At 42.3% G+C, this 22,229-nt stretch overlaps 1 protein-coding gene across 1 annotated transcript in view; it reads left to right on the forward strand.

The window, feature by feature from the left end:
- The first annotated feature begins 8,190 nt into the window (after positions 1-8,190).
- ino80db (INO80 complex subunit Db) overlaps positions 8,191-22,229 on the forward strand; it is a 90,793-nt gene continuing 76,754 nt past the window's right edge. Inside the window, exon 1 of the mRNA XM_048534677.2 lies at positions 8,191-8,327. The gene's annotated coding sequence lies outside the window, so the exon portion shown is untranslated. The remainder of the gene's footprint in view (positions 8,328-22,229) is intronic.

Consider the following 22,229-nt stretch of genomic DNA (forward strand, 5'->3'; position numbering starts at 1 on the left):
CTGCACCTCCCAGTCGCAAACCATTTCCACTCCCCCTCCCATTCTCTTGATGACATGTCCATCATGGGCCTCCTGCACTGCCACAATGATGCCACCCGAAGGTTGCAGGAACAGCAACTCATATTCCGCCTGGGAACCCTGCAGCCATATGGTATCAATGTGGACTTCACCAGTTTCAAAATCTCCCCTTCCCCTACTGCATCCCTAAACCAGCCCAGTTCATCCCCTGCCCCCACTGCACCACACAACCAGCCCAGCTCTTCCCCCCCACCCACTGCATCCCAAAACCAGTCCAACCTGTCTCTGCCTCCCTAACCGGTTCTTCCTCTCACCCATCCCTTCCTCCCACCCCAAGCCGCACCCCCAGCTACCTACTAACCTCATCCCACCTCCTTGACCTGTCCGTCTTCCCTGGACTGACCTATCCCCTCCCTACCTCCCCACCTACACCCTCTCCACCTATCTTCTTTACTCTCCATCTTCGGTCCGCCTCCCCCTCTCTCCCTATTTATTCCAGTTCCCTCCCCCCATCCCCCTCTCTGATGAAGGGTCTAGGCCCGAAACGTCAGCTTTTGTGCTCCTGAGATGCTGCTTGGCCTGCTGTGTTCATCCAGCCTCACATTTTATTATCTTGGAATTTCCAGCATCTGCAGTTCCCATTATCTCTGATACTACTCCTCTTACAGGTTAGGTTTGTGCCTATCTGTCCTTGAAGAAGGAGCGTGCGGTGTCCATCAATGTTCTCAATGCAGTTAGAGAGAGGTCAGGATAAATCTTTCACAACTCCCCAATTCTGAAATTTGAAGTAGAATTTGAAATAGTGCTGGAAAATGCAATTTTGCATCTCATCCAAAAGACTGGAAGGAATTTGGACATTGTGCTCAGAAATTAAACATTCAAAAATAGATATGAACCTCTATAAGTTGATGTTAATTACTAATGCTCACAGCCACCTGTACAACACAGGAATTTACATTTTGGATGTATTGACTTTAGTCATAGTTTGGTGAATACTGACCTGATGTAGAACTCAAATGAATTTTATTCCAAGTTCTGTACCAAATGGATATGAAAACTTGTGTATTAGAATGGGATATATACCCTAATGAAGATGTAACCGATTAAGCTCACTCTAGTATCAGCACAGCAGAGGGGACAAACAGATAAGAGAGAAGCATCTTTAGAGTAAGACTTCACACTAGAAAGAAGTGAATAAGTGTAAATGAAGAATGTTACAATACAGAAGAGAGTGAAATAGCTTTACTGTCGATGAAGAACAAACATGTTAGTCTAGAGACTCCAGCATAGTGCTGGTGTGGTAAAAGACATCAGTGTCCAAGAGTGTATGTGTAGGCAGCCAACATCCAGAGAAACAAGAGATGGTATTGGATAATTATAAATTATACTGAAGACAAGTGATCTCAAAGTAGCCTGGAGCATATGGTGTGCAATGCAAAGATGGATTTTCACTTATGTAGCACACATATAAATAGGACATCCCCAATTAATTAAGTACTTTTGAGGCTTACCAAGTTTTACAATTTGGAAAATATTCTTGTATGTATAGCCAGATCCCACAGACATAAGTTCCCTCATCTTCCAAAGGTGAAAGGTTCTCTCTGCCACTTGGCTCAAGTTTTGCAAGAGCAGAAGTTGAAGTATTTCTAAGCTTGAACTTATGTACGCATACTTCCAGTAAGGATGAATCCTTGGCACTGAGGGAAACACTCCTACTGCTAAGTTGGAAGATTGTCAGTTCAAGATGTACTACAGCAACTTGAGCACAAATTCTTGGCTGACTCTCCAGTGCAGTACTGTGGCAGTGCTGCACTTTGGAGAGTGCATCTTTCGGACAAGATATGAAAGCAGAGCTCTATCTGCCCTCTCAGGTGAATGGCAAAGACTCCTATTTCAAAGAAGCACAGAGAGTTCTCGACAATGTTCTAATATTTATTCCTCAAGATGTATCACTAAAAACTGATGACTTCGTCGTTATCATATCACTGTTTGAGGAAGTTTTGCTACGCACGCACTAATCACCTTGGATCCTACAATACTGCTGTTCAAGACAGATTTGTTGGACCATATTATGCCCTTTTCTCTAGAGAACAGTTGTCTAAAATTGCCTCACGTAAATGGTTTGAACATCAGCCACTTGTACAATAACTGGCATATGGATGCTATAAGTACATGTACCAGATGTTGGCATGAGCCCAACTGCTACAAAGCAAGAAATGTGCTCGTATACCAAAGGACTCAATGTTGAAGTGGTAAGCCATTCCAAAGAACATGGAAATTGAATGCTTGAGAGACATTTTATGTCCTTAAACTTAAGCAAACGTCTTTTAAACATTGTACCTGCATTTACCATTTTCTCTGGCAGCTCATTCCATACACAAATCGAAAGTTGCCCAGTGTCCTTTTAAAATAATTTTAAACCTCTGACCTAAAAAATATGCCCCTTAGTTTTGAACTTTTCCACCCTAGGGGAAAAGACCCACATCATTCACCTTATCTATGCCCCTCATGATTTGGCTGACTGAAGAATGGACACACTGATGGCTGTTTTGAGAAGGGTTGTTTTTTTCAAGTGGAAAACTTTTAACCAATGGGGTTCCACAGCAATCAAGGCTGGGAGTAGAGGAGATAATGGGAACTGCAGATGCTGGAGATTCCAAGATAATAAAATGTGAGGCTGGATGAACACAGCAGGCCAAGCAGCATCTCAGGAGCACAAAAGCTAACTGCAGATGCTGGAGATTCCAAGATAATAAAATGTGAGGCTGGATGAACACAGCAGGCCAAGCAGCATCTCAGGAGCACAAAAGCTCCAAGATAATAAAATGTGAGGCTGGATGAACACAGCAGGCCAAGCAGCATCTCAGGAGCACAAAAGCTCCAAGATAATAAAATGTGAGGCTGGATGAACACAGCAGGCCAAGCAGCATCTCAGGAGCACAAAAGCTCCAAGATAATAAAATGTGAGGCTGGATGAACACAGCAGGCCAAGCGGCATCTCAGGAGCACAAAAGCTTTTGTGCTCCTGAGATGCTGCTTGGCCTGCTGTGTTCATCCAGCCTCACATTTTATTATCAAGGCTGGGAGTAGAACTGTTTGCAACATATGTTAATGGCTTGGAGGAAGGAAATGCATGTACTGTTGTCAAATCTGCAACAACACAAAAATAGGTGAAAAGAAAGATTATGAGAGGGTTACAATCATTTTATAAGAGAGATATTGATAGGTTAACTCTGGGCAAAAAGTTGGAGTATAATGTGGGGAAAATGTGAAGTTGTTCATTTCGGAAGGAAGAACAGAAGAAAAGAATATTATTTAAATGGAGAGAAATTGCACAAAGTTGCGACAGAAAAGTGACTTGGGGGTACTTGTACACAAAATACAAGAAGCTAGCGCACAGTTGCAGCAGGTAATCCAGAAGGCTCAGAGAATGTTGGTCCTTATTTTAATGGGGGTGGTGTATAAGATTAGGGAAGTTTTACTGCAACTGGATGAGGTGCTGGTGAGACCACATCTGAAGTACGGTGAGAAGTTCTAGTCCCTTTCTTTAAGGAAAGATCTCATTTTCTTGGAGGCAGTTCAGAAGAGTGATTGTCTTATGAGCAAGGGCCAAACAGATTGTGATTTTTCTCAATGGGGTTTAGAAGAACTAAGAGGCGACCTCATTGAAACATATAAGATTCCAAAAGGGTTTGACAAGGTAAATGCTGAGAGGATGTTTCTCTTTACAGAAGAGTGTAGGACCAGAAGGCAGAGCCTCAGATTAAAGGGGAACTACTTTAAAAATGAAACAAGCAGGAATTTCTTCTCTCAGAGGGTTGTGAGTCTTTGGAACTCGTTGCCACAGAGAGTTAAGCAGCTAAATCCTTGTGTATATTTAAGGCTGAGATGGATAGATTCTTGATCAGTAGGGGAATCAAAGGTTATGGAATAAACACACGCAAGTGGATGAGAGGAATGTCAGATCAGCCATGATCCTATTGAATGGCACAGCAGACCTCAGGGGCCGAATAGCCGACCCTCATCCTATTCATATGGCCTTGGAGTCTAATGAAGCCACAAAAAGGATGATTGGACAATTGAAGGTGCAATTGAGAATGCAGGAGCCTTACACACCACTCTATTTATTTCAATCAATTAGCCATTTAAAGCATTAATGTCTGAGAAATGAACCAAGTGGATGGAGCCTACCGACCAGGGTTTATACAATCTGGGCAAAAGAAGTCGGCCACTATTTCGCCCTTGAGCAAATGGGTGGGACATCTGTTGTGACTAGTGGAATACAAGTGGAACAGTTCAGAAGTCATTCAAGAATAAGCAACACTCCAGGTTTCACCGATGGTGGTTTACAACTTGAAACAAAGTGACAGTTCATAAAATAGCAGCAATGATGAACATAAGAGCAGTGATAAGGAAATTTGAGACTTCCACAATTGGTGAGATACAACATTGTTATTCTTTTGTTCAGTGATGGTAAGTATTGAGAAAATTGTTTTTTTTTCCAATGGAGGCAGATGTTAATAATACCCATCAGGACTGAAATGTCTTATTCTTGGATTTTTATTAAAATCCTGGTGCTACTGATAGTCTAGCAAATATAGTAATGACTGCTTGTGCTTCAAGACGACATAAATGGAAATCTTTCTTTGTTGCCTAAGCCTTAAAATCATTAGGTAGATTGGCATTAAGCCTTTTTTAAAATGCGTAACTATTTGTGATGCCCCTTTGCCGCTCAGATTGACTTAGTTGATCTGTACAGCAAGTATTTGTTTATTTTTGCCCGATCCATAAATGGGAATACAACTTGGTAACAATTTTTTTTTCTCCATTGGTTGTTAGACCTCAATTGACCCAAAAGAATTTTTAAGATAAATCTAGTGATCCAGAATCTGGTAGAGGATGAGCAGTGGATTTACAGCAAAGAAGTTGAAGGAATGTTGAATTAGGCATTAAGAAGTATGATCCAGTTTTATCAAGATGAAATATGGGGAAAATTCATGACTTGTTCATAAATTAGGAATGCATAAAGATGCTGATACTCTATTCGGGAGAAAACTCTTGAATTCACCAGCATCTCTATTTACATCGATTTTTGAGTTAGATCCTACTCCCTCCCCATCTCCATTTCCGGCCCAGTGATCAGAGTTGTAGATGCATTTTAAATACGCACTGGTCTCTGACAGCATGACTTACAATTTCACTGTCAGGTTATCCTGCCTCCAAATCAGACGTGTCACTCCGGTGTCCTGACCAGCATTTATCTTTCCAACAACTTGACTAAAACAAGTTGCCAAACATCACAACATTTTTGTCCGTGGGAACTTATCACAGCATTTCCTACAACAGAATCTTACTACACTTTAGAAGCAATTTGTTGGTTGTGAAGCTGTGTTTGTAAATGTCACAGCATCAATGCAATTCCTTCTTCAGGACAGTCAATACCCCTTTCAGCATCAAATATTATTCAAGTTGATAGCACAGCCCATTTTATTTTATTTAAAACATTTAGTTTAACTGTAATTTTTAAACTCCACTCTTTCTTAGAAAAGGCATAAATGTAATCACTGGTGCTGCGGTTGTTCATGGGATCCTGCTGTGTATGAAATAGATCTTCTGTTTTTCCACAACAAAAGGTGATCTTAATTCATTGGCTTTGAAGTGCTTTAGGATGATCTGAAAATAAGAAATGCATGATGCGTATATTGACTTTGCTTTAATCTATGTTAACCTGAGTAAAAGAATGAGTTCAGGACTTTGTTAAAGCAAACTATAAAAAGAACAAATGTACAACTGTGCTTCTATTTGAATTTAATTCTAGGTGCTGCCAGATTGAAATCAGGCGTTTTGATTTTACATTCACTTCACAGAATTGTCGTGGTGCTGAAGGAGACCACTCAGCCTATCATGTTTGTGCAAGCTCTCTAAATGAGCATTTCACATAGTGCCATTCTCCTACCTTCTCCCTGTACACCTGCTCACTGTTCTTACTAAAAACAGTTGAATTCCTTTTTGAATGTCTCTATCCAAATTCAATTACGGTGAGGTGATGGCCTAGTGATATTATTGTTGGGCTGTTAATCGGGAGACCCAGGTAATAATCTCGGGACCCAGTTTTGAATCCTGCCACATCAGATGGTGGAATTTGAATTCAATAAAAATCTGGAATTATGAGGCTAAAGATGACCATGAATCATTACTGGGAAAAACCCACTAATGTGCCATCCTTACTTGGTCTGACCTATATGTCAGTCCAGACCAACAGCAATGTGAACAAAGAACAAAGAAAATTACAGCACAGGAACAGGCCCTTTGGCCCTCCAAGCCTGTGTCGATCAAAATCCTCTGTCTAAACCTGACATCTGTTTTCTAAGGGTCTGTATCCCTTTGCTCCATGCCCATCCATGTACCTGTCCAGATACATCTTAAAAGACACTATCGTGTCTATGTCTACCACGTCCACTGGCAACACGTTCCAGGCACCCAACACCCTCTGCGTAAAGAACTTTCCACGCATATCTCCCCTAAAGTTTCCTCCTCTCACTTTGAACTCGACCCCTAGTAACTGAATCCCCCATTCTGGGGAAAAGCTTCTTGCTATCCACCCTGTCTTTACTCCTCATAATTTTAGACCTCAATCAGATACCCCCTCAATCTCCATCTTTCCAATGAAAATAATCCTAATCTACTCAACTTTTCTTCATAGCTGTGGCTGACTCTTCACTGCCCTTCGGGCAATTTGGGATGGGCAATAAATGCTGCCTAGCCAGTGTCACACTCATTATGTGCGTGAACAAAAAAAATTGAAGCTGCTTCCACCACACTCTCAGGCAATGCATTCCTGAGCCTAAAGATTTGCTACATGAAAAACGTATTTTAAAATTCATTCATGAGATAATAGCATTAGTGACTGGGGCAACATTTTTTGCCAAGCCTTTGTTTGCTCCTTTCGCTAATTACTTAAAACTTGTGTCGACTCTCATTCTCCATCCTTTCACGAATGGGAACAGATTCTCCCTATCTACAGCGGCCAGACGCTTATGATTTTTAAACTCTATCAGATCTCATCTCATTTCTGCAATCTGAGGATAACAGTCCTAGATTCTCCAATCTATCTTCACAAGTGAAGTTTTTCATCCATGGTATCATGCTTGTGAATCCTGTCTGCACTCTCTCCAAATACTTCCACATTCTTCCTAAATTGCACTGCCCTAAACAGGGAGACAATTCTCCAGCCGAGGTCAAAACTGTGACTTCCTGCACACAAGTTCAACAGAACTTCTTTGTTCTTGTACTCCGAGTGCCTGTTAATACACAATCGTCATACACACATACCATCAGTCATATGTTTATGAATGCACAATGCATGTGTGTGTATATATAAGCGCACAAATGTCATAAAGTAGGCAGTTTTAACTGGGCTTGTTAAGTCACACTATTCCAGTGCAATCAAAGAGACAGGGACCGGTTATAAACTTTACTTTTTTTCTATACTTTCCATGTTGAAATAGCAAAAAGCCACCCATGGGATAAATTATTCTGAATACTTGCTGACAAATGATCGATTAATATTGCTGCTGAGCAATAACCAGGCAAGCGCCACTTCGAGGTGTAAAAATAAGATGCTGGAAGAGGGCCCAGCGAGCTCTCCGCTGGTTTCAGCCCCTGTCTTGGCTGTCGGATTGTCACACAGGATTCCCCGGCCCGGCAAAAGTTGCTATTATCTCCGCTGTCCACTTCCAGGCGGCGGCGTGCGCTGCCGCTGCTAACGCGGGGGTCCGACCTGGGCGACTCCTCCCAGCCCCCCGCGACTTTCGGCGGCGTCAACGACCCATCTTTCCCGCACGTCGCTTCTTTGTTCCCTCCTCTCCCGATCTTCTCACCGCCTTGCAGTGAGTTTGGAGGGGCGAGCGGTCGGGCAGATTTTTAACAAAAAAAACAGAACACGATCGAGACCGAACGTAAAACGAGCCCTCCCGCCCGCACTCTCAGACGACGGCTCGTAGGGGCGGGGAAGAAGGGCGAGGAGACGCGTGCGCAGTGGGAGACAGCTTCCCCTACCGCCGCCACCTCCCCACCCCTCCCCCCCCGCCCTCTGTCCCCGCCGCGCCCCTCCCCCCTTTCCCCCGCCTCTAGCAGCCCGGAGCCAGCCCGGCCAGCACAGCGAGCCAGCCAGCCAACGGTAAACGGCCGCTACAGCGCCTCCACTGCCCGGGCCTCGAACATCCACGGACTCACTTTGCGAGCGGCGCCCGGGACCAGGCGCCCCGAGCCGGGCGGCGGTTTGCAAATTTAGACCGGGGATCCGAGAGGTGGGTTCGGAATTTCAGTCTGTTGTGTTTTTTTTCCTCCCCCTCCAACCACCCCCACCACCTTTCCTTTACCCTCTTCCCCCCCCCCCCCACCCACCACCCCCATCCCCTTCCCCGTTCTGTCGGTCGTTGTTGTAGCTCGGCGTGTTTAATGGGTTCATTTTCCTTTCCTTTCTGCTCCTTCCCGACCAAAAGGGAGGGAGAGGAAAAAAGAATCAGTTGAATTTCTGGGCAGCAAGCAGGCGTTGCGACCGAGTGTAAGGGAGGGGTGGGTGTTCAGGGGGTAATAGGCCCGAGCGGATGGTGTAGGCCTCCGCGGTTCTTCTTGATGTGTGTGTTTTCTTTTTCCTCAAAAAGGCCGGTTGTCATTATTGCACTTAAATATTTTTATATAAAGGTGGGAGCTGTTTGTAGATTCTGGGCCTCGCTTGGCCCTCTATTTTCTTCAAAACCTCCTCCTTTCTCCACCCCCGTCCCCGCTTTGTGTGCCGAGCGGTCACCGACCCCCCGAGAGAGAGGCGGGCCCACGGGCCTGCCCGGCCTAGGCCCCGCGTCATGGGTGGCTTGAGAAGCCCTGAGGCAACTGGGCCTCGGGGCGGGCGGCCCACCCAACCTGGCCCGGGCCCTGGCTTTCTTTGTCTGCAGGCCGCATCGAGGCAGGGCTGCTGGGTTCGTCGGTGCCCGTGGGCAGGCCTACAGAGACGGGCCTGGGCTCTGTACAGAACCTGAGTCGGAGGCACAGATTTCCTCTCCCCTCACCAACCCCACCTCCCCACCTCAGCCCTGTGGAACAGAGGTTAAATTCTTCCTGTTTCTTTCTCGGACTGCAGGCCTTAGTTATATGGAAGAGAGAGAGTGTGATCCCTTCCAGTCACAGATTCAAGATATGGAGACATCTCCGCAAAACTAAGCGTGCACCTTGAGAGATCTCCTCTTATACACACAACACACCTTAGTTGTGCGACTTTCTTTATCCCTTATGCTTGTACACTACCATGTCTTTATTTCACTGATATTTTTCCATATTTATGTATGTGCAGATTTTGACTGTTGCCTCAATGCTTATCCTTTGAATGCCTTCAAGTTCATGATCTTCCTCACACTGTTCATGTGCAAAGATGCTTGCTACAGTTAAATGCACACTGCCTTACAAGCTTTCTCTACCCTTTATTAAGAACACGATTTAACCTGAACATCAAATCCACTGTCTCACCCTGTATATGTCCATAGCCTTCAGGCATGGAGAATTCCAAAACCATAGGCCCCTGTGAAAATATTTCTGTCATCTTGGTCCTTACTGGATGATGCCCTTTTCCTAAAACTCTGATTCCTGACTTGTATGCAATGAGGGAAACATCTTCCTATGTGTTGTGTATGTAGGTATAATATTAATGTCGAAAAAAGGATCCTTGAAGTGGTTCCCTTTATAATTAACTGTTTTGTTGAGGTATTCAGACAGAAATGGATCTTGCAGTTATATCTGTCTGTTGTCGATCTTCTGTTATAGGTGTACAAAAACCTGAGAGCGAATCCTGTCACCACTTTAGTTGTGAGCAGATTTTAGTTACAGTTGGACAAGTACCCTTTACAATTGGCAAGTTTAATCCCATTATTATTGTACAAGGGAGTCTTTCAAAGTTCAGCCACTTTGTACTTCAGTTTCTAATGAATGATGCAGAAGACTTCTTAGTGTGTCAGTTTGTTCTAGACATGTGCATGTGTTGAAATGTGTAAGCTGTTAAATGGCAAAATGAATATTGAGTACTCTATTATGCTGGACCTCTTTATTGGCAAATGAATGTTTCATTCATGCCCTGTGCCCATCTGCTCAATATGTTCTGAATAGTAAAAAAAATTTCTTTCAACATGACTTTATTTAATATGCTCTGGTAAGTCAACAGAAACAATAAATGGGATGGTAGCGTTAAGTGAGCCACTCGGTCCACTTAGTGCGTGGATTATGCATGAGCCTTATTTTAGAGCTTGTGTTGCACGGAAAACTTCAGGCATTGTTGTGAGAATAGTACAAAGTATCAAAAAAAATTGATGTTTGTAACTGAAGTTTGTAGGAGACAAATCTGGCATGTGGCTTGAATGAAAAATGGTGCAGGAGCCAGGTGTGATATTTTTGGAATGATATCTGTTCTAAATGTAGCAACTGCAGTATGACAACATTTAACATAGAAGTTGTCATTGGCAGACTCTGAAGAAAGATCACTTATCAACGATGTCCTTTTCCTAGTTTAATATTGTACATAATTCCAATGAATGCTAAGACTTTATGGTGATGTCTTGCTTGCCAGTGCCCTCTTCATCCATTGCATCTGCACCTTCTGACCAATGTATCTTCCTGATCCATCAATGTTTTGATTTTTAAAATTTTCATCCTTATGGCTTTGCCCTTCTCTATCCCTGTAATCTCCTGCAATCCTGTAAAACTCTGCTTTCCTGCCAGTCTGCCTGCCTGCGTATCACAGCTGTCATCACTCTTAGTGGCACATCTTCTGCTATCTTGCCCATAAATTCTGGAGTTCCCTCCCTAAACTTGTCACTGTCTCTCTTTTTATCCGTCCTTTAAGTAACTCTTCGAAACTGCCACTTTGATTTAACTTGTGATCACCTTTCAAATCTCTGTGTCTCGTTCAGTGTCGAATACTGCATGTTAACTCTCCCAGTTGTTCAACTTGGGAACATTTTATAAAGTTAAATATTTGCATGTTGCCCAAAGTTTATTTCAGAAAAATAATTTCTAAAAATGAGTTTGAAGTGCAACAGCTGAATTAGCAATAATATATTTCCTGACCTGCACCAGCACTGTGGTGATCCGATGTCGGGTCACCCTGTTTGTTTAAATTAGTGATGCCAGCACTTCACCCTTTAGTTCTACATGGCTATTTTTGCTGCAAATCCCGTGCCAAGAGAGGGCATCATGAAACTTCAAAGCAAACTTTAATTGCCATATAGTTTTACATGTCATAGTTATGCACCAATCTCAACAGCATGCTGACTTGATGCTATTCTTTACACAGGTTTGACGTTTAAATAATGCATTGAATGATCGGTTTGCATACAGTGGTTTATCACCACATTGCTGTAAGGAGTGTGGGGTTGGGCACAGAAATACCCTCCAGGATTTCGCAGATCATGAGTTCCTGTTGTCAGCCAGACTCTGGGAGGGAAGCATGGGGGAAGGAGGTCTCTGGTTTTGTGTGAAGTATGTGGAGATGTTCTTGCCAGCTGTGAACAGGGTGGATAGAAAATTGACAAGCAAGTCACCTGTAATCTGTTGCAGTTTAAAAGCGTTGTGCCCAAGCTTGACCGTGTTTGCATTAAAAACTGTGGATGTGATAAACCCATTCCATGAGGTAATTTGACGAGGAAGTTACCCATTTATAATGGGCTTGGAATTTTGTGTTTTTCCCAGTTTAGTGGCTTGCATTGATTGTTCACAGCTATCACACGTCTAATAGGCCATGAGGTTCTTTCTCTGCTGTATGGTCCTGTGTTTGACCAAATGAGTTCCATTGCATCATAAATCAATTTTACAATTTGTCAGTAACATTGCCATACCCATGCTGTAACCTCAACTGATCAAGCTGATCTCTCAAAATGGGATTTGGTCATGGCACCTTGAGGTGCGTACAGTTTGGTTGTGGAGTTACGTCACTCGTGCAACTATTCAAAGGTGTGTTGTATTTCAAATATTTATTCGGATTTTGCTGTTTTGGCATGCAGCAAATGTTCATGATTGGGAACAAGTTGGTACTTCATCAAAACAGCATGTTTACGTGTCAGCATTTGAGTTTAGAAGTGTGTTATTGGGAAGTCCGGCTCGTTGTTGTCTGAGATTATCCCTTGAACCCAGCCTGACAACACAATCTGTGCTTGAGCTGGAGCTATTCTTGGATTGCTGTCTGGCAGTTGCTGATTGGAACATACTATGTGTCTGGATGTTGAGCATGGGCCTGCCGGACCGTCGCCTCACGCTGTGGTCAGAAAAGCATGCAACTTGCTGTGCAAACTGGCACCTGAGGATTAGCAGCTGGGGCCAATTTATGGTCATCTGCTCTTGGCTCTAACTATTCCCGAGCGTCAGCTCAGAGGAACCGGAGTTGACTATTCAGCCCCTTGAGCCGAGCCCACCATTTGATTAGATCATAGGTGACTGTATTTGAACTCTTGTTTACCTGCCTTAGTCCTGTAACTAGTTGCACCCATTCCTAATAATCTTATTACTCTCGGTTTTGCAATTTTCATTCGATCCTTACCATGAAGAGCTTTCAATGAATTGTTCTTGATTTATGCTTCCTTTTTCTGTGAAGAAGTGTGTCCTGATATCACCCCTGAATGGCCCAGTTTTAATTTGAAGATTGCGCTCCTTTATGCGTATACACGTCCCCTGGAAAAAGTCCCTTTCAAGAATAGAAGAGAGTGGCGGGAGAAACCAAGCAAACACACGTCTTTTGTTGACTGTATTCTGTTGTGGGCACACCAGTGTTCTGCCTTGACTTGTGTAATATGGAAAGTGTTTTTTAAAATGTTACTAATATTGGACAGTCAGTTGTACTTGCAGATTTAGATAGAAGTGCCAAGGGTGAGGAAGGTCAGGTGAAAGTTTTGAATCTCTGCCAGTGGTTTCTGACTGTGATTCTAATTTGTGTGAGATGGTATCAATAGTTAGCAAATGATCGCAGAGTTTGCATAAGATAAAAGTATTTCAGTTTTTGTCTTTACGTCTTCCATTTTACCTCTGTACTTAATTCTGCTAATTGTCTCCTCAACAGCTTCTCATCTCCCACTCGATATAAACTTCAGCTCCTCAAAAACTCTCTTCCCCATATTGTAACACTGTACTATTTGCACATCACTTCTGTTTGCTGAACTACATGTGATCACAGTTTACAACATTTCTTATACTTCTTGCTGTCTTCAAAGCCCTCTATGACATTGCTTGTCTGTCCTTATAATATTCATCAACTCTTCCAATTCTGGCTGCCAGCACATCCCTGATTTTCTACTCTTTGGTTGTACCTTAGGCTACCAAAACTCCTTTCTTAAACATCTCATCATCTTCCTCTATAGTGAACAGTAAAATCTACCTCTATGACCAAACTTTGGCCACCTGTGCTGATATGTCCTCCTGTCAGTGACGCCCACGTGAATTGCTTTGTAATGGTTTGTTATGATCAAGACACAAAATAAATGTGAGGTGCAATTGTTGTAACTAATTTTCAGTGACCTTGATTTTCCACTGTCTGAGAATGATATTGTTTTATTGGAAGAAATATTTCCATTGACATGAGTGCATCTCTGAAATTTTCAAACTTAGCATCAAGTGAGTACTACTCTGGCTTGGTTTGTTACAGAGCTACTTATAACGTTGCCTGTTTCTTTCAATTCTTAATAGAACCAATGTCCCATGAGTTAATTTTTAAAAAAGCCACATAAATAGAAGTCTTTCTTTCACAATTTTGGGACGCCCAGAGTAATTTGAAGTTCTCTTCAAAGTGCTACAACTTTGACATTGGAAATGTAAGGGCCAAGTAATGCACTTGCAAGCTCCCACAAATGGCCACGAGAGTGTGATCATGTTAACTATTTAATCATGCTTTTGAAGGATAATTATTGTCCAGGACATGGCGGAGAACTGTCCTACTCTGCAAAGTGGTGACATACAATGTTTTACTTCCACCTGGGGACAGGTGTCACCTTGGTTGAACCTAGTCTCTGAAAGACATCACCTCCACTTCAGGACTCACTCAGCTCAGCACTTAGAGTATTGGCCTTGACTTGAGGGTTTTGTCTCAGTAGTTTCAAGTCTCACTCCAACATTTTGACTTGGGGGTAAGAGTGCTTTTGGCTGAACTATTACTGATGGCTCTGGCTGTAATTAGTGTGTGTCATATTTGTTATCATTCTCGCCCTGGGACTTTTGAATGGTTGTTTGGTCTAAGAATGTTGATAGGGCATGACAGGCTGTTCACCTGTGAGCAGCATCACAGTTAAACCTGATCATGATCACACCTAATGCCTTCAAGTGCACACAGGGGTCATTGTGGTAAGGGAGGAGTGAGGATTCCAAATTAGTTTGTCTCCTTCCACCTCAAATTGAAGACTTTGAGCTGATTGTTTCCCTGCTGCAACTTCATCCGTTTTATTTGTATCCAGAAACAAAAGTAAATTTTGCTGCTTGAACTTGCCAGATTTTTCCCTCGCTGAGTAACTTTTTTGCTTTGTACCTTTACTGTCTTCAGTCTGACTTTGTTTGGGACCCACCTGACATGGTCTATCCCCCCGCTGCACATTGGCACACTGACTTTGGAAGGGTAGGCACAGGAACTCCTTGTTAATATCGGAGTAAGCTGCAGTGTGATTTGTTGTGTTTGAGCCCAAGTATAACAGTAGACTGTAAAAGGAAGTGGAAGGCAGTGTGGCTCTGTATTTTCAGAAGGAGGGTGTTGACTTGTGGGGGCAAGGGAGTGAGGCAAAAAAAAAAGTGGTGAAGGAATAGAGACTGGCTTATAAAGACAAGTATACAGTTGCTTGTTTTCAACCGCAGCTCAGATGTCACACTCTTACACACTTAATGAGAAGGCTTGAGACTCATTCCAGAGATTTGAGCACATTCTAGGATGACATTTCAAATTCTGTTGACGGACAGCTGCACCGTTGGATGTTCTGTCTTTCAGACACCTGGTCGACATCCTGTGGCCAGCTCGAATAAAGAGAGATATCTGGACTTTGTTTTATTGCCTTTATTGGGACCTTGCTGTGTGCAGATTGACTGACTGCCATATTATCTGCAGCATGCCAATGACTACATTGCATTAGCTGTAAAACATTTTGAAATATTTGGGAAGTTGTGAAAGGTGCTATGCAAGTGCAACTGCTGCCTGTTGTTCACAGCTGTAACATGATCAAACCAGTTAAAAGTAGGCATCCTGTTGGCCTCTTGAATGAAATAGGTCATCAGACCTTTAATGTTGATTTACAGGAATTTCAGGAGCAAATTTGAGGGGGGCAAATATTCAATAAATTAGCCTGGTCTATCATCAATAGTGCTGCTTTCATCATGACTCTGACTGGCCCAGCTATTTGAGTGAGTATATGAAAGAAAATTGACTGATCACCAGACAGGTTATTTTGAAGACAAATTTTCCTGGCTGTTGGTTTAGTTACTCCATAAGGAAGTAAAATGAGCAGGGAATTACTATTCAGTGAGATGCATTGTTTACAAATGGTGATCAGATGCATTAACCAAGGATTTTGGTTTCATTCTGGTTTTATAAACTGAGAATTTTGCCTCCTCAAGCAGTGTTTAATCTACACCCAATGCTTTCATTGAGTCAGGTGTCAGCGACTGTCTCTTTACTGGAGCTACAACTTGTCCAGTAAATGTCACAATGTTTCATGCTGGACAGTTTGACCTGAAGCTTGAGGTGCACCTTGGAGGGCGGTTAACTACCTCTTGGGTCCCACTTTGGGATAAAGTATTCTGGAAAACTAGAAATGAATGTCTAATCCAAGATACCCACTGCAGTGTTGCATGGCCTAGAAGGCTCAAAGCATTAATGTGAACTGTGTCACTGTTCGCATACCGCACAGTAGGTCTGGGAGGAACACTCCTCACCTGTGCAGTCCCTGACCACAAATCTGCAGGTGGACCTGCAGTTTCTCAGCTGGTCTAATTCACTGCTTGGATTGTCCTCCTGCAGATTAAGGATTGGAACAGCACAGATGAGTCTCAGCTTTATTAGTTTTCTTGGGAATTGACTTAGGATGATTTGCCTTCTCTTCCATTAAACCCCATTGCATAGTTCATTTTGTGAGGAGATGGCAAGTGTTTCCTTCTCAGGCACCCCCCTGCTCCTGGACTGTTGTTGGTGCTCAGCAGAGGTGGCAATGCGAGTGCTGTTTTAGTGCGCCTGTGCACCTCCTCTGTGAGGAAGAGTTTGGGCTCAGCCCTGATTCTTCCGAAGAGAAGGTACTTCATCTCACCATGTCAACCCACAATTATCGTTTTGGCAGTAATTGGAATGGCTAAAGATGATGGCAGGACAGATTGTTTATCGACTTCAAGAAGGAAGTGCCAAACCAAGTGTTGAGAAGAGGACAGTTTCACATCAAGTAACCTGGCAACACACGATCCAGAGAAATCTCCTTTTTTAAAAAAAATGACTACTTAATGTACGGATTGTGGACCAGAGATAAAATCAGCAATGTTGATGCATCGCTAGAATTTTTGATGGTGATTTCAATATTTGTGATCTTTGTAGATCTTTAAGACAAGCATTATATGCCGTTGTGGAGTCAATGACTCAATGTTTAATTGAGAGATTCCTCTAGTTGTTCATGCATTGTTTTGTCGCAAGGTGTTTCTCAGATGCTCTTTAATCCATGCTAACACGGTCTTTTAGTCTTGGCTGAGCAGCTCATTGAGGTGAGTGACTGGTTATATGTTCTCTCCAGGTATCAGTAACAGGAGAGGAATGTCTGTGTGGCAACCAAGTTAGAGGTGAAGGAGTCAGAGTGATTCTTGGTGCCCTATGAGAACACAAATGAAATTAGCAGTATGTCAGATAGTGAATTGGAAGGGAGTGAAGATAGTTCGTGAGTAAGTAAGAGGTGCTGATGTGGTGAAAAGTGTTATCTGTGCGTTGCTAAATAGTCTACGACCAGCTCAGTGAGCAAACTTACATCCAGAGTCAACTACCATATGACAAGGCTCACACGTGAAGAATTGAAACTTCTCATAAAAATTGTGGACCGATTATTGGTGACTGGGATGAGTTGTATTTCAGCATGCCTACGTTTTACTTACATGAGCCTAGACTGTCGCGGTTCTATGCCGTGTAATACTCCAAAACATCTACATCTTTCTACCTTCCTTCTTTGTTTGAGATATTGCTTGCAGCAGCCTCTGACCTAGCTAGTCCTTAAATCTACTTGTGTGGTTCAGTCTCCAATTCTGTGGTAAAGTTTCTGAGAGATGTCTTGCATGTTTAATCCTTCATGGCTACAACCTCGTGAGATTCCTGCATCATCCAATTCTGGCTACTTGATTTTGTTTCATTGATTTTAATAACTGGGTCATGGTTGCTAGAGGCACAGCCACCCCCTAGGCCCTCAGTTCTAGAATTTCCCCCCCCCCCCCCCGCAAAAGCCCTGGGCAGCTTCTCTATCGCTCTGCTTTAAGACACTCCTTACCTCTTCTGCAATACTTTTGGTTTTTAAATCTTCCTGCCAAGCATTTTGTGCATTTTTATTATGTTGGAGTGCTGCATAAAATTCACTCGTTGAAAAGAGGTACCGTGAAGTTCTTGTATAGGCCATACTTCAACCACATTTTATCAAAATGTGTTTTGTGATATAGATTACATTCTGGTGACTCTAGGGCAAAGATAGTGGTGCACTTCTGAAAAACAGCCACTATTTGATATGCATTTACCGTAGTCAATTCCCATCCATTAGTGCAGTTTTTAACTCCTGTTCCTGAAACTTTTTAAACAGACAGAGAAAGGGGGAGATAGCTCGTCTCTGTTCTCTTCCAGAACTCTTCCGTTTGCAATCTGCATACTAAACTGTAGCCTGTTCAGCTTACTCTGTCTGGCCTACATGTGACTAATTCCAAGCCGGTGTTGTTTGACTCAACAGCTGTGTAAAGTGGCTTAAAAGGCCTCACACAGTGCATTGAAAATAGGGATGGGAAGTATGGTAGTGTTTTTCGTCTCAAAATTTAACACAAGCCTACTTGACAGCAGGTTGGTCGTTGTGGGCCAATTCCCATAGGCTCCTGCTTCACCACAAAGTTTTACCCTCCCTCGTTCAGGGTATCATATTCAACCTAAAGAGCAAAAGCTCGTGATTCTCTTGTTGATCACTACAACATACACGATGTAATTCAAAGTTGACCTATTGCCCTAAAGTGACTACTGAGTGAGAATTATAATGTTAAACACAGATTGCAATTGGAGTCCCGTCATCCAGAATTCTGAACAGTACGATTTAAGTACTGGAAAACTGCACATAAACAGGAAGATGGCTTTATCCATTCCCCAAAGCCTCTGTGATGTGATTCTGGAATTTAATGAATAGGATGGTTCAGATTTACCAGCTGTAATCATAGAATTATGAACTGGAAATGCAAAGGAGCAGAAAATACTCAATGTTACATGGCTGGTTTTGTTCTCTGAATGGCAATTCGTAACTGTGGCATCTGCAAGGTGGTACTGTGACTTAAGGGATTGTCCAGTTTACCAATAGTAAAAGTCAGTGACATTCATATTTTTCAAATGGAACAATTTTCCAAATATCTTTGTTAAAACCATATAGGCGTAGAAGTTAAAAACATACATGAGCTTTAACATCAACAAAAACAGGAATTGCTGGAAAATTTCAGCATGTCTGGCAGTATCTATAGAGAGAAGGCTGAATTAAAGAAGGATCACTGGATCTGAAACCTTAACTCTTGCCAGACCTACTGAGTTTATTCAGCAATTTGATTTTGTTTCTGATGTACAGCATTTTTAAAAAAGGAATTTTAATGTATTTATCCAGAATGTTGGAATCTATCTGCCACATTTTCAATTGAAATAGTCCAACCTTGTTTGGGAATAGGGCTTGTGATCTCATAACCTTAATTGAAAAAAAAAGTGATGTGCTTGCCTGAGAAAAGATGGTGTGGAATCAGCAAATGGGGATCAGCTTCAGTGACAGATGTATGCATCGATACCAGATGAATACCAAATGTTGAAGGTAGTGTCGGTCAAGGTGATTTGATAATGTTTCTTGACTCATAGTCCGGAGGCCAGCTGGATTTTAGTGAATTTAACTCGAATGTAAAGCTAGTATCGTTAACCTTGACTATGATGCCATCGTCAGTTGTTCTAAAAACCCATCTGGCTTGGTATTTTAGTCAAAGAAATCTGACCGACCTTGATCTCCGCGATATGTGATTGTAGACCCAGAGTAATGTGGTTGACTTCTGAATATTTTCAGTGAATCACTCAGTTCAAGAGGGATGGTCACCAAATGCTTGCTTGGACGATGGCATCTTCATGTCACAAATAAAAGTGAAAAACTTACCTTGCAAAACTCCAGGGTGACAGAGCACTGACTTAAGTAAAAGCAGATTTAAAGTAATTTTTTTAAAACAAAAGCCTACATACCACATACCTTCACGACTCCTGGAAGTGCTATGATGGGAATTGAAGATGCAATTAGATACGAGCTGAATGATTGAAAGGACCAGAAAATGAGAAGTATGTCTTTGCATTGCAGAATGAGTTCATTCAGCTCATTAGCTTCCAGCATCTGCAGTCTTTACTGCCTCAATATGAGATAGAGTCAATAAATGTGGAGCTGGAAAAGCATAGCAAGTCACTGTATCCGAGGAGCAGGGAAGTCAACATTTTAGGCCGAAATGTTGACTTCCCTGCTCCTCAGATGCTGTCTGACCTGTGCTTTTCCAGCATCACACCCATTGTTTCATATAGACTAGATAGCTCTTTTATAGCCAACTATCCATCTAAGCTGTTTGCCCATGGCCTCCAAGATTGCAACACAGCAAATAACTTTTCAAAGTCATGAGGACAGTGAGTTCCAGACCCCCAGCTGCCTCTCAGTGAAAGAGTCAAGTTAAGGAGAGATTCTGTTTCTTAGGTATTGACGTTTTGAGTGAAAGTGGGTCTTTCCTATCCAATCTGTCTCAACACTCGGTTAACTGCACCTCACTTATATTTTGTCAGCCTTCTCCATTCAAAAGGAACAAAACCCAGCTGATTCAATCTTTGTTTAAGCTACAATTATTTGGGGGGGCAGGGGTGTGGGAATTCAGTTATTCTGATTTTAGTCCCCCTCTTCCCTCCATTTTTGGTTTTCATTATTGTTACTCGGCTGCTGATCGGCAGCACTTCGTTAATGGTTACTGTTCAGTTTTTTTAAAATTAGTTAATACGGTAAGTTTTTTGAGAGAAAATAATTATCGAGGCCTCAGACATCTTTTTAATCTTTCTGTACTCTTTTCTGGTGTGGCCACATCCAACCTGTGACATGGTGATCAGACTGTAATCCATATTATACCAGTGGTTTAACTAGTATTTTATACATTCCTGGTATAATGTCTGTATTCTAGTGTTCTAAGCTTTGGGCACCAAAGGAAAGTGACTTTAACCACCCTATTTACTTAACCTGCTAACTTCAGACATCTGTAGGTCCCTGTATTCTTCCCGCATTTTTAAAATCTTATTGATTATTGTTTTTCCTTGTCTTGTTTGTCCTTCCCAAATGTATTATTTAACATTGTATAGGTTGAAGTACATTTGCCACTTCTGTGCCCTGTGAACCAGCCCGTTCATATCTTCTTACAGGTCACAACTTCCTTCCTCTGTCATCCGTGCAGTAAATTTTAGTGTCATCTGCCAACTTGATATTCTTGCCCCCTATCTTTAGCTCTAACTCATTTGTATGTACTCAAAATGGAACAGATGTAGCACTGAGCTCTGTGGAACTCCACTGTAAGCAGCCTTCCCCATTCATAAAAACACACCTTTACTTCCTTGCATTGAGCCAAATTAGTTGCAACTTGCCACCCTCTCTTGGATCCATGAGGTTTTCATGTTCAGTTCAGTTTATCATGTGGGACTTTGTCATGAGTCTTCGTAAAATCTATGTAGACAAACTACTTCATATGTGTCTTCCTCATCAACCTTCTTTGTTACATGATTAAAATACAGCCATATTAGTCAGATACAGCATTCACTTAGCTTGGTGTTGTCTGAATAAACTATGAGAGACACCGTTTATTTCTCCCAAAGACCGCATATATTGTCTCTCGGAACTTGTGACAGAAAAATTACCGATTTGCTTCTGTTCTCGTCCTTGAATTTTTCTTCTCTTGTTATTATCCCATCTGTGCTACTGAATCAACATCAGAATTTACTTCTTAATTTGGTTCTTTCTTACGCAGTTTTATCATTTTTTTTCCTCCCTTTAATCTGCTGAGTGAAATATAGGTATGATTGAAAATTTTGTTGAGAGTGACTGTTTATTTCACAGAGCCATTCCCACAGCAGCAGCTTATCCTTATTTAACATGCTGCTTATGATTGGAGAGACTGAGGCACGCACTTCGGGATTTTGAACTAAGTTTGGTGGTCTTTATTATTCTGTCATTGACTAATGCTGTGTGTGCACATAGAAGGCCAGTTTCCCCAGTACATGGTGATTACCTGATCGTAGTCTGTGGTGAGGTTGCTGATCAGATTAGCAGCCTTAACTTGAATGAGCCCGCTACAATGAACCTCACTGTCCCCAGGGAAAATTGGTCAGTATTCACTTTCACCATTGATATCCAATGAACTCATTTGGGAAGTGTGGTGAGGGTGTACCTCCTGAGCTTGGCTCTCCAAATGATTGAAGTCATGGTTAATGCGGTTGACTGGTTTGCGATACGGCGTGTTGCCAACAATTTCCTCACTGGTTCAATTCGATCACTGGTTAATATTACCTTGAAGTACTCTTCACAATCACTTCGCTAGCCTGAAGCCTGGTGATAGAACATAGAACATTACAGCACAGTACAGGCCCGTCGGTCCTCAATGTTGTGCCAACCTGTCATACCGATCTCAAGCCCATCTAACCTACACTATTCCATGTACATCCATACGCTTATCCAATGATGACTTAAATGTACCTAAAGTTGGCGAATCTACTACCGTTGCAGGCAAAGCGTTCCATTCCCTTACTACTCTCTGAGTAAAGAAACTACCTCTGATATCTGTCCTATATCTTTCACCCCTCAATTTAAAGCTATGCCTCCTCATGCTCGCCATCACCATCCTAGGAAAAAGGCTCTCCCTATCCACCCTATCTAACCCTCTGATTATTTTATGCTTCAATTAAG

The sequence above is a fragment of the Stegostoma tigrinum genome, chromosome 7 (genome assembly GCF_030684315.1).
Source record: "Stegostoma tigrinum isolate sSteTig4 chromosome 7, sSteTig4.hap1, whole genome shotgun sequence".
Classification (NCBI taxonomy): Eukaryota; Metazoa; Chordata; class Chondrichthyes; order Orectolobiformes; family Stegostomatidae; genus Stegostoma; species Stegostoma tigrinum.